Source organism: Panthera tigris, chromosome C1 (genome assembly GCF_018350195.1).
Source record: "Panthera tigris isolate Pti1 chromosome C1, P.tigris_Pti1_mat1.1, whole genome shotgun sequence".
NCBI lineage: Eukaryota > Metazoa > Chordata > Mammalia > Carnivora > Felidae > Panthera > Panthera tigris.
Genome location: NC_056667.1, coordinates 11,434,153 through 11,447,929, shown reverse-complemented (window position 1 = coordinate 11,447,929; position 13,777 = coordinate 11,434,153). Strand labels below are relative to the sequence as shown.

Here is a 13,777-nt window from a genome sequence, read left to right as displayed (position 1 = left end):
GCGCTACTTATAGAGAGGTGTGGGTGATAAGAAAAACTAGAGTATATCCCTATACTTCAGATTGGTGTAACAAAACATATACACCATTTAAAAAATTCACTGCAATATAATTTAAAACTATTTAAAACTTTACAAATACCACTTAAGTCTTGACCCAAAAAGTTGTTTGTTTGTTTTTTTTAATGTTTTTATTTTTGAGAGAGAGAGAGAGACAGAGCTCGAACAGGGAAGGGCAGAGAGAGAGGGAGACACAGAACCGAAGCAAGCTCCCAGGCTCCCAGTTGTTAGCACAGAGCCCGACGTGGGGCTTGAACTCGTTAACTGCGAGATCATGACCTGAGCCGAAGTTGGACCTCAACTGATTGAGCCTCAGAAAGGCTACTTTTGATTGAGGAGCATAGCTCATTAGAATGATTCATTTCAAAGTAACTGATAAAACCAATGTTTTGTATGATGGATACAACACTACTTGTAGATGTTAAACTCTTTTATAATCCAAATGAAGTTTAATATATACTTTTTAAAACTTTGTAACATTCTTTGGGAATGCAAGCTGGTGCAGCCACTCTGGAAAACAGTATGGAGGTTCCTCAAAAAACTAAAAATAGAACTACCCTATGACCCAGCAATGGCACTACTAGGCATTTATCCACGGGATACAGGTGTGCTGTTTCGAAGGGACACATACACCCCCATGTTTATAGCAGCACTATCAACAATAGCCAAAGTATGGAAGGAGCCCAAATGTCCATCGATGGATGGACGAATAAAGATGTGGTGTGTGTGTGTGTGTGTGTGTGTGTGTGTGTATACGTATACAATGGAGTATTACTCGGCAGTCAAAAAGAACGACATCTTGCCATTTGCAACTACGTGGATGGAACTAGAGGGTATTACGCTAAGTGAAATTAGTCAGAGAAAGACAAAAATCATATGACTTCACTCATATGAAGACTTTAAGAGACAAAACAGATGAACATAAGGGAAAGGAAACAAAAATAATATAAAAACAGGGAGGGGGACAAAACAGAAGAAACTCAAATATGAAGAATAAACTGAGGGTTACTGGAGGGGTTGTGGGAGGGAGGATGGGCTAAATGGGTAAGGGGCACTAAGGAATCTACTCCTGAAATCACTGTTGCACTACATGCTAACTAATTTGGATGTAAATTTTAAGAAATAAGATTTTAAAAAGTTAAATTAAATTTAAAAAATTAAAAAAAAAAACTATAGCATTCCAGTAACCTTTATGCATAAGGAAGAATGACAGCTATAACAAGATTTCTTAAACTGGAAAGACCCTAGGAATCTTATAAAATCACCCACTAAGTTTCTGGGAGAAATTAAATGTACCCACTTTAGATTAATATATGTGTTAATGAAGACTTAAAGCATCTTATTTTATATACAGCATCACATACTACCTGAATTTTAAGTGCTCTCTATGAACTTAAGATTTTTGCAAACCTAGTTTTCTCTGACTAAAGTCTGGCCCACCAGAAGAAGTCAGTACCTATTACAGCATGTAATTCTAACTATGGATGTGCCTGAAATTCAGATCACTCAAAGAATTCAACCTGACTAAAAGAACAACCTTAGAAATCTAAAGATTCCATTATTCTTATAAGCTAAAACCAGGGGTAAGAAGGGAATGTAAGAACTGAAAAACAAAACAAACAACCCATGATAAAAACAGCAGTTCTAATCACTAAGAATGCAACCACAAAAAAAAAAAAAAAAAAAAAAAAAAAAAAGGAGGGGTGGGAATCAAGCTATTCACAGGACACAATCTTTGCTTTCTAGTCAAAGTTTTTTGAAGATTTTAACTTTCTCAGCTCAACCTTTCTATGTCAAAGTTAAAATCAATACTTAAGGGGAGCCTGGGTGGCTCAGTGGATTAAATGTCAGATTCTTGATTTTGATTCTCGATCTCAGTTTGTGGGTTTGAGCCCTGCGTCAGGCTCCACACTGACAGTGTGGACCCTGCTTATTAGGATTCTCTCTCTGACCCTCCCCACCCTTTCTCTCTCACGTGTAAGCACGCTCTCTCACAAAATGAAGAAACTTTAAAAAAAAAAAAAAAAAAAAAAAAAAAAAGCAGTTAAATCATTCTTGGAGCACCTGGGTGGCTCAGTAGGTTGAGCATCCGACTTCTGCTCAGGTCATGATCTCACACTTTGTGGGTTCAAGCCCCCCATCAAACTCTGTGCTGACAGCTTAGAGTCTGGAGCCTGCTTTGGATTCTGTGTCTCCCTCTCTCTCTGCCCCTCCCCTGCTCACAATCTGTCTCCCTCAAAAAATAAAATAAAACGTAAAAAGAAAAGAAAATTAAACCAATGTTTAACCTTTTTGTGTCCTGGAATGCTTTGATGGTCTGGTGATACCTATAAATCCTTTCTCAGAATAGTATTATTGAAATTAAAATACACGGAACAATAAAGGAAATCGATTATATTGAAATACAGTATCAAAATATTTTTATTTCTTAAGTGTTTATTTTGAGAGCAAGCGGGGGAGGGACAGAATCCCAAGGAAAAGAGAGAGAATCCCAAACAGGCTCTGCACTGTTAGCAGAGGACGTGGGGCTCCATCTCACAAACCTTGAGATCATGACCTGAGCTGAAAGACTCAGACACTTAACCAAATGAGCCACCCAGGTGCCCCTATTAAAATATTTATATATATAATTCTATTCATAAAAAAAAAAAATCAGAGGACAAAGGTGATATTAACATATACCAAAAGACAACGTTATCAGCAAAATTCACACAGGAAGAAACTGTACAGAACAATCAACCTGGTTAGCAACAAATAAAGTTGTAAGTAGAGAACCAAATTAAAACCTATTAGGGGCGCCTGAATGGCTCAGTAGGTTAAGCATCTTACTTCAGCTCAAGTCACAATCTCACGGTCTATGAGTTGGAGCTCTGCATCAGGCTCTGTGCTGACAGCCCAGAAACCGGAGCCTGCTTCAGATTTTGTGTCTCCCTGTCTGCCACTCCTCTGCTCACACACTCTCTCTCTCAAAAAATAAAAATAAAAACAAAACCTATAGATTAGCAGGGCACCTGGGTAGCTCAGTCAGTTAATTGAACTGCTCTTGGTTTTGCTCAGGTCACGATCTCACAGTTGGTGAGTTCGAGCCCTGAGTTGAGCTCTGTGCTGACACCTTGAAGACTGCTTTGGATTCTCGCTCCCTCTCTCTCTGCCTTCTCCCCTGCTTGTGCGCATGCTATCTCAAAAAATAAATATTAAAAATAATAAACCTACAGATTAGGGACACCTGGGTGATTCACTCGGTTGATCACCTGACTCTTGATTTGACTTTTTTTTGATTTCTCTAAATCGTTTTTTCAATGTTTGTTTATTTATTTATTTGGGGGGAGAGGGGGGCAGTGAGGAAGGGAGACAGAATCCCAAGCAGGCTCTGCACTGTCAGCACAGAGCCAGATGTGGGGCTCAAACCCACAAACCGCAAGATCATGACCTGAGCCGAAATCAAGAGTCAGCTGCCTAACCAACTGAGCCACCCAGGTGCCCCTTGATTTTGGCTCATGATCCCAGGGCCATGGGACTGAGCCTCAAGTTGGGCTCTGCTCTGAGCACAGAGCCTGCTTGGGATTCATTCTCTCTCTCCCTCCCCCTCCTACTCTGGCCCTCTCCCCACTCATGTTCTCTCTCTCTAAAATAAAATTTAAAAATTAAACATTAAAAAACCTATGGATTAAAAGACTTCAATTATCAAAATGTTCATTAATAAGTAAATAAACAGGGGTGCCTAGGTGGCTCAGTCGGTTAAGCATGAGACTCTTGATTTTGGCTCAGGTCATATTCCCACGGTTTGTAGGTTCGAGCCCCACGTCAGGGTCTGCACTGACAGTATGGAGACTACTTATGATTCTATCTCCCTCTCTCTCTCTGCACCCCCCCCCCAACTCTCTCTCAAAATAAATAAACTTTAAAAAAATAAGTAAACAAACTGTGGTATCATGACTACGATGGTAGTGGTTGTTACAACAAGCCTACATTTCTCAAAATTCAACAAGCTCTACATTTAAAATAGGTACTGTAAATTAAGCCTCAATAAAAAAAATTGTAGGGGCGGGGCAGGTGCCTGGGTAGCTCACTCAGTTGAGCATCTGACTTCAGCTAAGGTCATGATCTCACAGTTCATGGGTTTGCGCCCCGTGTCAGGCTCTGTGCTGACAGCTCGGAGCCTGGATCCTGCTTCGGATTCTGTGTCTCCCTCTCTCTCTGCTCTTCCCCTGCTCGTGCTCTCTCTCTCTCTCAAAAATAAATAAAAATTTTTCATAAAAATTTTTATGAAAAAAAAATTTTAATAAAAAATTTTTTGTTTAATTTGAAAGAGAGGGAGAGAAAGAGAGCACAAGCAGAGGAGAGCAGCAGAGGAAGAGGGAGAATTCCTAGCAGGCTCCATGCTCAGTGTGGAGCAGGACACAGGCTTGATCCCATGACCATGGGATCATGAACCTGAGTCAAAATCAAGAGTCAGATGCTCAACCAATTGAGCCACCTAGGCACCCCCTCAATACAACTTTTTAAAGTTTATTTATTAAAGTACTCTCTATGTCCAATGTGGGGCTTGAACTTATAACTCTGAGATCAGGAGTCACATGCTCCACCAACTGAACCAGCCAGGTGCTCCTTCCCCCCTTTTAAATTTTTTAAATAAAAATTTTAAAAATTACATATTGCCAATTATAATTTGTGTACCTTATATAGAAACTGAGTTTTGTTTGTTTTTTTTTAATTTTTTTTTAATGTTTATTTATTTTTGACAGAGAGAGAGACAGAGCATGAGCAGGGGAGGGGCAGAGAAAGAGGGAGACACAGAATTGAAAGCAGGCTCCAGGCTCTGAGCTGACAGCACAGAGCCCGACACGGGGCTTGAACTCATGGACAGAGAGATCATGACCTGAGCTGAAGTTGGACGCTCAACCGACTGAGCCACCCAAGTGCCCCAGCAACTGAGTTTTTAAAAAAAGATTCTTAAAAGAATTACAAACGTGAATACTGACTGGGTATTTGAAATAGGAGGGGCGCCTGGGTGGCTCAGTCGGTTAAACGTCCGACTTCAGCTCAGGTCATGATCTCGCGGTCTGTGAGTTCGAGCCCCACGTCGGGCTCTGTGCTGACAGCTCAGAGCCTGGAGCTGTTTCAGATTCTGTGTCTCCCTCTCTCTCTGACCCTCCCCTGTTCATGTTCTGTCTCTATCCGTCTCAAAAATAAATAAACGTTAAAAAAAAAAAAAAGAAAAAAAAAAAGGAATACAGATCTTCAAACATTCCTTATCTCCTAGACATAAATACTGAAATATTTTGGATAAAGTAAGATGTCTGGAATCTACTTCAAAATAATACAAACTCCACCATTCCCTTGTGCCAAAGAATAAGGGTCTTAACTCATTAAGGAACCCTTTGGATGGGGACCAAGAGTATCAAGAGGGAGAAGAAAAATAAAGCTGAGTGCAGCCACCATGGACAACAGTATGAAGGTTCCTCAAAACATTAAAAACAGAATTACCATATGATCCAGCAATTCCACTTCTGGGTATTTATCCAGAGAAAATGAAAACACTAATTTGAAAAGATATGTGCATCCCCATGTTCACTGCAGCATAATTTACAACAGCCAACACATGGAAACCACCTAAGTATCCATGGACTAAAGAACAGATACGGAAGAGGTAGTGCATACATACACGATAGAGTACTATACAGCGATAAAAAGAGGGAAATCTTGCTATTTGAAACAATGTGGATAGATCTTAAGGGCATTACACTAAATGAACTAAGTCAGAGAAAGAGAAATAACGTGATCTCATTTATATGTAGAATCTTAAAAACAACAATAAAAAACACAAACTCATAGATACAGAGAACAGATTAGTGGTGGGGGGAATGAGCAGAAGGGTGAATTGAAAGGGGGTCAAAAGGTACAAACTTGTAGTTAGAAAATAGTCGTGGGGCTGTATTAAGACTCTGTTAAGCACGAAACTCTTGATTTCGGTTCAGGTCATCATCTCACAGTTATTGAGTTCGAACCCTGCACCAGGCTCTGCGCTGACCATGCAGAGCATACTTAGGATTCTGTCTCACTCTCTCTCTCCCCCCTAAAATAATTAAACACTTTAAGAAAAGTAAAATAAAATCTTCAAAATAAAGAGTCCTCATCAGAAGAAAAAAATTTTTTTGTAATTATGTATAGTGACAGGGGTTAACTAGACTTATATGGTGGTCATACTGAAGTATATACAAGTACCAAGTCATTATGTTACATAACATAATTAGTTTCAAATACACATCAATTATAATTCAATTTTTTAAAAAATGCTAAAGTCCATAGGTTTGGAGGTAGGGCCAAGGCAAATTTTGCTGAGATACCACACAAAGTGAGTAACTAACAACAAAATAAATAAATGAAGCACTGATAACTCCTAATATTATTCCCAACAAGCTCCTTTCTCACTATCCCCTCTTCTATGTGACCTAGCATATAATAAAGCCCAGACTGATCCAGTGATTAACTTCATCTCACAAAGTCAGTGGTAGAACTAGAACCAAAACTAAAATTTTAAGAGTGGGATAGTTCTAAATGGGTTTTAACCAGAGAGGCAGGTAAATTTACTCATCCACAAGTTGTCTCCTATGAGAGAAAAAATTGAGGGCAAAAACATTCAAGTCATTTCCAGTCCTACCTTCCTTTTGTTTCCTTGTCCCTCATCCCCAAATGTTGGTTTTCCAAAGAAATGTGCCTAGAGGTGGCATCTGGATATGTGCTACACTGAGAATATAACTGGGCAAATAAGTAAATATACTGAGAGGAATTGGAGACAGGTTTCTGTCTAAGAAAAAATTTACGGAGTGCCTGGGTGGCTCAGTGGGTTAACCATCCGACTTCTGCTCAGGTCATGATCTTGCGGTTTGTGAATTTGACCCCCATGTTGGGGTCTGTGCTGACAGCTCGGAGCCTGCTTTGGATTCTGTGTCTCCCTCTCTCTCTGCCCTTCCCCCGCTCATGCTCTGTCTCTCTCAAAAATAAATAAACATTGTTTAAAAATTTACAAACTTGGAAATGGGAGGTTAGAAAGAATCCTTGTGTATTGGAGCACGTGAATATTTTTAACAATGTGACCCTGAGATACAGATATGGCATATACATGAAAATGTGTGTACACACACACACAGAGGTATATACACACAACACACATCTTAGCTTTGTAGCCAAGGGTAAACTGAGCATCCAGATCTTGGTTTCTCAATACCATCCTACACTAAAAAATACCCAGGACTTCTTGAGGAAATGGTTGATTACAGGACTGGGGCAAGGAAAGTACATGGTAAGTCTTTGTTGTACCTACAATAAATGCTCAAAAGAAAAATGGGAAGATATCAAAAGGACACAGTAGCCTGTTTGAAGGAGCTTGCACTGGCCAAATCTAGAACAATTTGGGTATCAAATAAACCCTGGACTAAAATTCAACTGAAAAAAAAAAAAAAAAGAAAGAAAGAAATCGTGAGTATTATACACACATGTAAAGTTTGTGTCTACAGAAGACTAAATATAGAAGCAATCACAGCAGTATATAATAAAGGCAAGACTTATCATTAGATACTAAGGCTAGTGGCTATAGGCTTGATAATGGAACAAAGACTATCTGCATAATAGTGCAATATCTCCCCATAAAATGCTAATCAAATACAAAGGGGGAAATAGTAAAAACATTAACTTGACTAGGTGAGCAAAGTTAAACTATCACCAGTGGTGGGATGGATCCATATTGTCTGTCTCCTTATAGGTTACTGTGAGAAGGGCACAGAATCATTTGTGGTATTCTTGCCAAAAATGCATGACATGATCTGGTCAGGAGGATATACTGGCTAGACTCAGGCGGAGGGTCATTCTGCAGAATGAAAGATCCATGCTACGTAAGACTACCAGGCACATGAAAACTAGGGTAAGACTGGGGTCCATAGGTGGCTTAGTCAGATAAGCATCTGACTTCTGCTCAGGTCATGATTTCAGTGGCATGGGGCTCTGATCCTCTGTCCCCCTCTCTGCCCCTCCCCTGCTCATGCTTGGTCTCAAAAATAAACAAACATTAAAAAAAAAGAAAGAGAGAAGTTAATGGAGTAAATGTATCAAAATGCTAACAATTGGGGAATTTGGATGAAAGGGGTGTGGGAATTCCTTGCACCATTCATGAACTATTTCAAAATAAATTATAAATGGAAAAAAATAACACTGGTAGGAAAGAATTGGATCTAAGTGTGGACAGGCCTTCATTCTGATGTATCAAATGCCATCTTTTCAAAGAGACCTTACTTACTCCCCCCACCAACATGGCCCTCCATCCCCTCCTTTGCTTTATTTTTCTTCATAAGGCAGGACAAGCCACGATTGACGGTTGTTGGGGCTGAATGAGGAGTACGTGGGATTCATTTACTATTTTTCTATTTTTGTATATGTTCAAATTTCTCCAAAGTATAACTTTTACACATAAATTAGTAATGTATATGCATCTTTATTAATGCATTAAAGTACCTAGCAGCAGGTCTAATTACTACTTTAGTTTCCAAATCGTGATAAGCATAAATGATTCACACAGAAATGGGGAAGTGAAAAGGAACCTGTGCAACAAATGTAAGGTGAAATATGAAAACACTTGATTTGTGTTGGTGAAACCACAGGTACTATTCATACTACCATGTTGATAATACCATGATACTATTTTCTTGAAGAAAGTGATAAGCAATGTAAGTATTTCCCATTGAATGTTCCCACAAATATTCCTTAACTCTAAGAACCGGAGCAATTCTTTATATAATAAAAAATCTTTTTTTTTTTTTTTAATGTTTATTTTTGAGAGAGAGAGAGAGAGAGAGCGAGCAAGCACAAGCCGGGGTGGGGCAGAAACACAGAGGGAGACACAGAATCTGAAACAGGCTCCAGGCTCTGAGTCGTCAACACAGAACCTGAAGTGGGGCTCGAACTGATGGAGCATAAGACCATGACCTGAGCTGAAGTCAGATGCTTAACTGATTGAGCCACCCAGGTGCCCCTATAATAAAAATCTTTAACTGTGCTAAATTTCAATTCATCTCTATACTCAAGATGAACTCCTTAAACACAAAAATTCACTAAATTTAAGTCAGGAAAGAGATATTCCTTTGTGGGTTTTTTAGATGTTTACCATTTTCAATTTAGCAGACACAGACATAATGTAGGGGGGAAAAACCTGAATATTATAATACTCTAGAATTATACCGAGATCATTTTTTTATGGCAAAGCATATTTCCACACACTGAAAACCAATTAGATAGTACACAAAAATTATATGGTTTCTAATAAAATACTTAAACATTCTAACTGGTTTCCACAACAGAGTATGCTATTTTCACTCACAATATGAGTAGCTCTAAGGCAAATAATAATAAGTAAAAATAAAGTAAGTAAGGAAGGTAAGAAATTTAACTACAGAAAAATACTACTTTGTTTTGTCTCCTTGTTCAGCAGACTAATATATATGTCAGTTTCAAGGGCTTGCACATTTATTTCAAATCATCCAATAAGGAAATTCAGGAGCCCAATTTCAATAAATATATACACTGAAGGAATTTGCAGACTACAATGCTTACTCTAAATGCTGTGGACTAGTTAACTACAGCTCAAACACTAGATTTTTTTAAAGTAACAGAGAAATACACCATCTCCAATTGGATATACTAGTTTTCAAGAACTACTGCAAACTTTTAAATTTTAGCAAAATTTCAAACGAGAAGGTGAGACTTAGAAGACTATTTGGAAAAACTTTCACATTACCACTATCTTTATAACTTGTATATAAATTTTCCCAAAGCATGAGTGCTCACAGGATTAAAAGTGTCTCATAAATCAAGCCTGAATTCGCTTCATGAGCATACCAAACAATACAATGCCTGAGCAATCACCAGTCTACAAGAAAGGTAGTTGGAAAAAGGTGCCCTCTACACAAGTCAAACACCACCATTCTTCCGGGCACTGAGCCCTGTTTTCCTCTAATCTGCCAGAGACATTCTACTCAGGAAGTAAAAAAACAACATTTCAAGCATTCTATGTGATTTTTTAATACTATTTCTCAAGATAACTGATTTTTTTATTTTTAAAACGTACAAAAGCCCATCATGAAAACAGATTATCAAAATTATAACATTCAAAATCAGAGATGTTTCTACATAGAAACTGGCTAGGCTCTAAAAAAGAAACGACGTAGCAATGATGTAAGGCTAGGGTGAGTCAAATCTGTTTTAAGTCTAAAAATATATCTAGTTATAGAATACTAAAGAAATGGAAACTCTTCCACTATATTTTTATTGTGTCCCAAAAGTAAAGATATCCAGATACACGTAACACATAACATACATTCCAGAGATTTAAGCTCAGAAAACCACTGAAAGAAGACCTTTAAAATTAGCAAAACCAAAATACATTTTTAAATAGGTCTCATTCTTTGACAAATTTTTTACATAAGCTGCTACCCTGCTCTATATCTGCACAATCTTTAACGTATTCTCAGTAACTGGACATGGGAAGAACCTGAATATGCAATTTACTTATTATCTACAAATAAGATATAAAGAATTTTAGATTCTTTAAAAGGCTCTATTCGTTTGTTCATTCTAATTCAGGGAATCATCTTTGCATACACCTCTCTTACAACTAAAAGACAGCAACCAATTGTTGTGTAACTCCTCCCTTCCCCCCTTCCACCCAGCTAACATACAAAGGAAAGGACTTTCTCTATTGTGCAAATTCAGTCCCTGCAATAGATCTTTGTTAACTAAAATCTGATTCAGAAATAGTCCTCATTTAATTTTTTTCAACCAGCATATTAAAAGCTGTAAAGATAATGAACACAACAAATGTGTTCTTATTGCAAGAGGGTAAAGCCAAATTTTGAAAATGCCCTGATTACACTTTAAAGATTTAGTCATTCTTTAGTATGGAAGAAAAAAAGCCAGATCAGCATCCTTCTCTCAGTCTATTTTTCACCAAAAACACTGATCAAAATGTAAATAATAAAAAAAAAAATTTTAGTTCTGACCCTTCCCCCACTCCCCCCCCCCCAGTACCTTTAAACTGCCAGCTCCCTAAACTAACTGGCTTAATCTTAAAAAAAAAAAAAAAAAAAAAAAAAAATTACTACAAAAGCCTAATCAGTGTTACAAGAATAATCATTTTGAAAACGTTTTATATAATGTATTCCCAGTATACACCTCTTAATCCTGTAAAACACTTATCAGTTAATGTAATTAGCTGGGGAAAGGGAAAAAGCTGGTAAAAGGCATTGTAGGGCTTCTCGCATTTTGATTTCTAGAAAACACCAGAAGTGAGTATCCTTAAATTTCCTTGCAGAGCTGTCATTCTGGTACAACTACCTTTTTATCCCTTTTACTTAAATTACTCAAATTTCATTTTCCTCCCGGTAGCAATCACACATTTTACAAAACATGTTTTACAACAGGGATAAAACGCTTTGAATTCCTCCAAACAGGGTCCATTTAGTTCCACAGCTGGAGAAGCAGAAACATTTCTTGTACATGTTTAAGAATAAACAAGAAACCAAAAATGGAGATTACCTGTCAGTAGGAAGTGGGAGAATGGGAACTGGGAATCCCGAGGTCAGGGGTGAAGGGGAAATTTTTCTCTATAAATCTTTTAGTCTTTAAACCCATAAGAATGCAATGCCTATTTAAAGAAGAACGTTTGTTTAAAGTTTTTAAATATCGCTTTTAAAATAATGGAGTTTGGTGGACACACGGTCTGCTTAGTTTTAAAATAATCTTTTATCAGCAGCATCTGCTTTTGCTCTGCAATAGGTGAGATACTCCTTTAAACGCAGTCGCGAGCACTGTGCCGGCTAAGCCCTCTTGAATACAGTAACGTTCCTCCAGACCTCGGCTTTCGAAGGCAGCTCGCATCCTCCGCCCCCTCCTCCCTCGGTGCATTCTGAGATCTGCTCGGCTGATTCCCACATAAAGTGGGTCCTGGCCGCCATTTTAGAAAGTCATTCACACAAGCCGGACCGCAGCACCAACCACTTAAAAACCTCCCCAAACTCCCCTGCACGATTTCCTCTTTCCTTTCCCTAACCCCTCATCTTGAGAGGGGTCAAACTCCCTGCAAGAGGCATGCAATGTCTCTGGAATGTGCATAACGCGAAATGACACGTCTGGCCACAGAACACTGAGGAGCAAAGCGAATGCTGCAATGCACGTGTCTGCACGTCGGCACAGACGAATTTCCCAGGCAGAGACCCACAGACAAAGTCCACCAGGGGTTAAAAGTGACCACATCTAAGTGGTTCTTCCACTCCAATAATGTGCACCTCCAAGATTTTCCCACTAAAGCAGTGAAGATACTGGGGCTGCGGGTGGGGGTGATGGGTGGAGCAGCGCCAGGCAGAGAAAGTTCCCATCTGCCTCCCAACTGAGCCCAAGGTCTCGATCCCCTTTATCACAATGGACAGAGGTGAGTTTCTGCTCCCTGCCTCGCCCTGCCTGGTTTCTCAGCACAACGTAGTAAACACCGGGAGAGTCCCTGGAAGCGCGCCTCCCCCAGCCCTGCCTAGGACAGCGCTAGCAGGTTATGAATGGCCTCACTATTGCCGGCTCCTTTTCACACGCGGACACGCGCAGACGCGCGCTCCAGCGGTGAAGATTTAATACCCCAGTAACAGCAACCACCAACAGAATCAATGATCCTCCATTTAAAAGACAGAGTGGAGCGCGGCTGCCTCTGCTTCCATTTCCTTATCCAAGCAGCTCAAGAGCAAGCGACGCAATCTATTTTTCCCATGGTGACTCACTAATAAGGGCGCTCCACAATTTCCTTCACTCACTAGATAGTAAGGGGAATTAAGAGGAAACCAAACTTAAAATCTTTGAGGATTGTGAATATCGGAAAATACAGTAATTTTCAAAGGCAGTCACAGATTTGCTACAGTCCTTCTCATTTTGCACCGAGCCTAAGTAAACCGTCACTTTCAGCATTTGATGCCGAGGACTCTATCCGTTACGGTACACGTATATTTCACAAAGAAAGCAAGCGCCTAAATACTACCGTAGAAGAAAGACGGATCAAAACAACACAGATTCCTATACTTCACACACAAAACGTATTCTGGGAAGTTTAAAAAAGCAGCTACGTGTTCTAATCTTAAAAGACTCGCTTTTTCCTAAGCACCGAGGAAAGAACTCTGGGTGGGAGGGAGTCTCTTTTTACAGGCGGCCCCTACGCGCTAACCCGGCGCGGCCCCGGAGGCAGAGAGCCTGAGGCTGTCGGGCTCCGACGCGAACTGGGTACCGTCCTACCTGAGGTGGGCCTTCCCCGGCAAGCCCTCGGTCCCCACCGTCCTCCTCGCCCAGGGACCCCAGACGGCTGAAAGCGGCCAGGAAGGCGAAGGAGCCAAAACAGGCGCACCAACTTATTTATTTTCAGACACCATCCTCTCTAGCCAACCCCGCAAAAAGAAAAAAAAGGGGGGGGGGGAACCACAGAAAAGAAAAAAATGCGCGCTTGCTATTTCCCTTTAGTTTCTAGATCTGGAAGTCCGTGGTGAGAGGCGCCTGGAACCTCGTAGTGTCTCCCCAGTTGTGAGATGCACCTACACCACCTACCAAGACTTCTGCCTGGGTCGAACCTCTGCTCTCACACCAACCCCTCTGTAGGTCAGACATCTCCGTCAGCCCGCAAGGCGAGGAGCGGGAGCTGCTG

General features: G+C 39.9%; 1 protein-coding gene across 3 annotated transcripts in view; it reads right to left on the bottom strand.

The window, feature by feature from the left end:
* The window catches only part of SPEN (spen family transcriptional repressor), an 89,811-nt gene that overhangs the window by 75,284 nt on the left and 750 nt on the right, over positions 1-13,777 (bottom strand). Inside the window, exon 1 of one of the 3 annotated variants that reach the window (XM_042996507.1) lies at positions 13,681-13,745. The exons of the other annotated variants lie outside the window; for them this stretch is intronic. The gene's annotated coding sequence lies outside the window, so the exon portion shown is untranslated. Of the gene's footprint in view, positions 1-13,680; positions 13,746-13,777 lie in introns of those variants that run through there. 3 annotated transcript variants of the gene reach the window in all.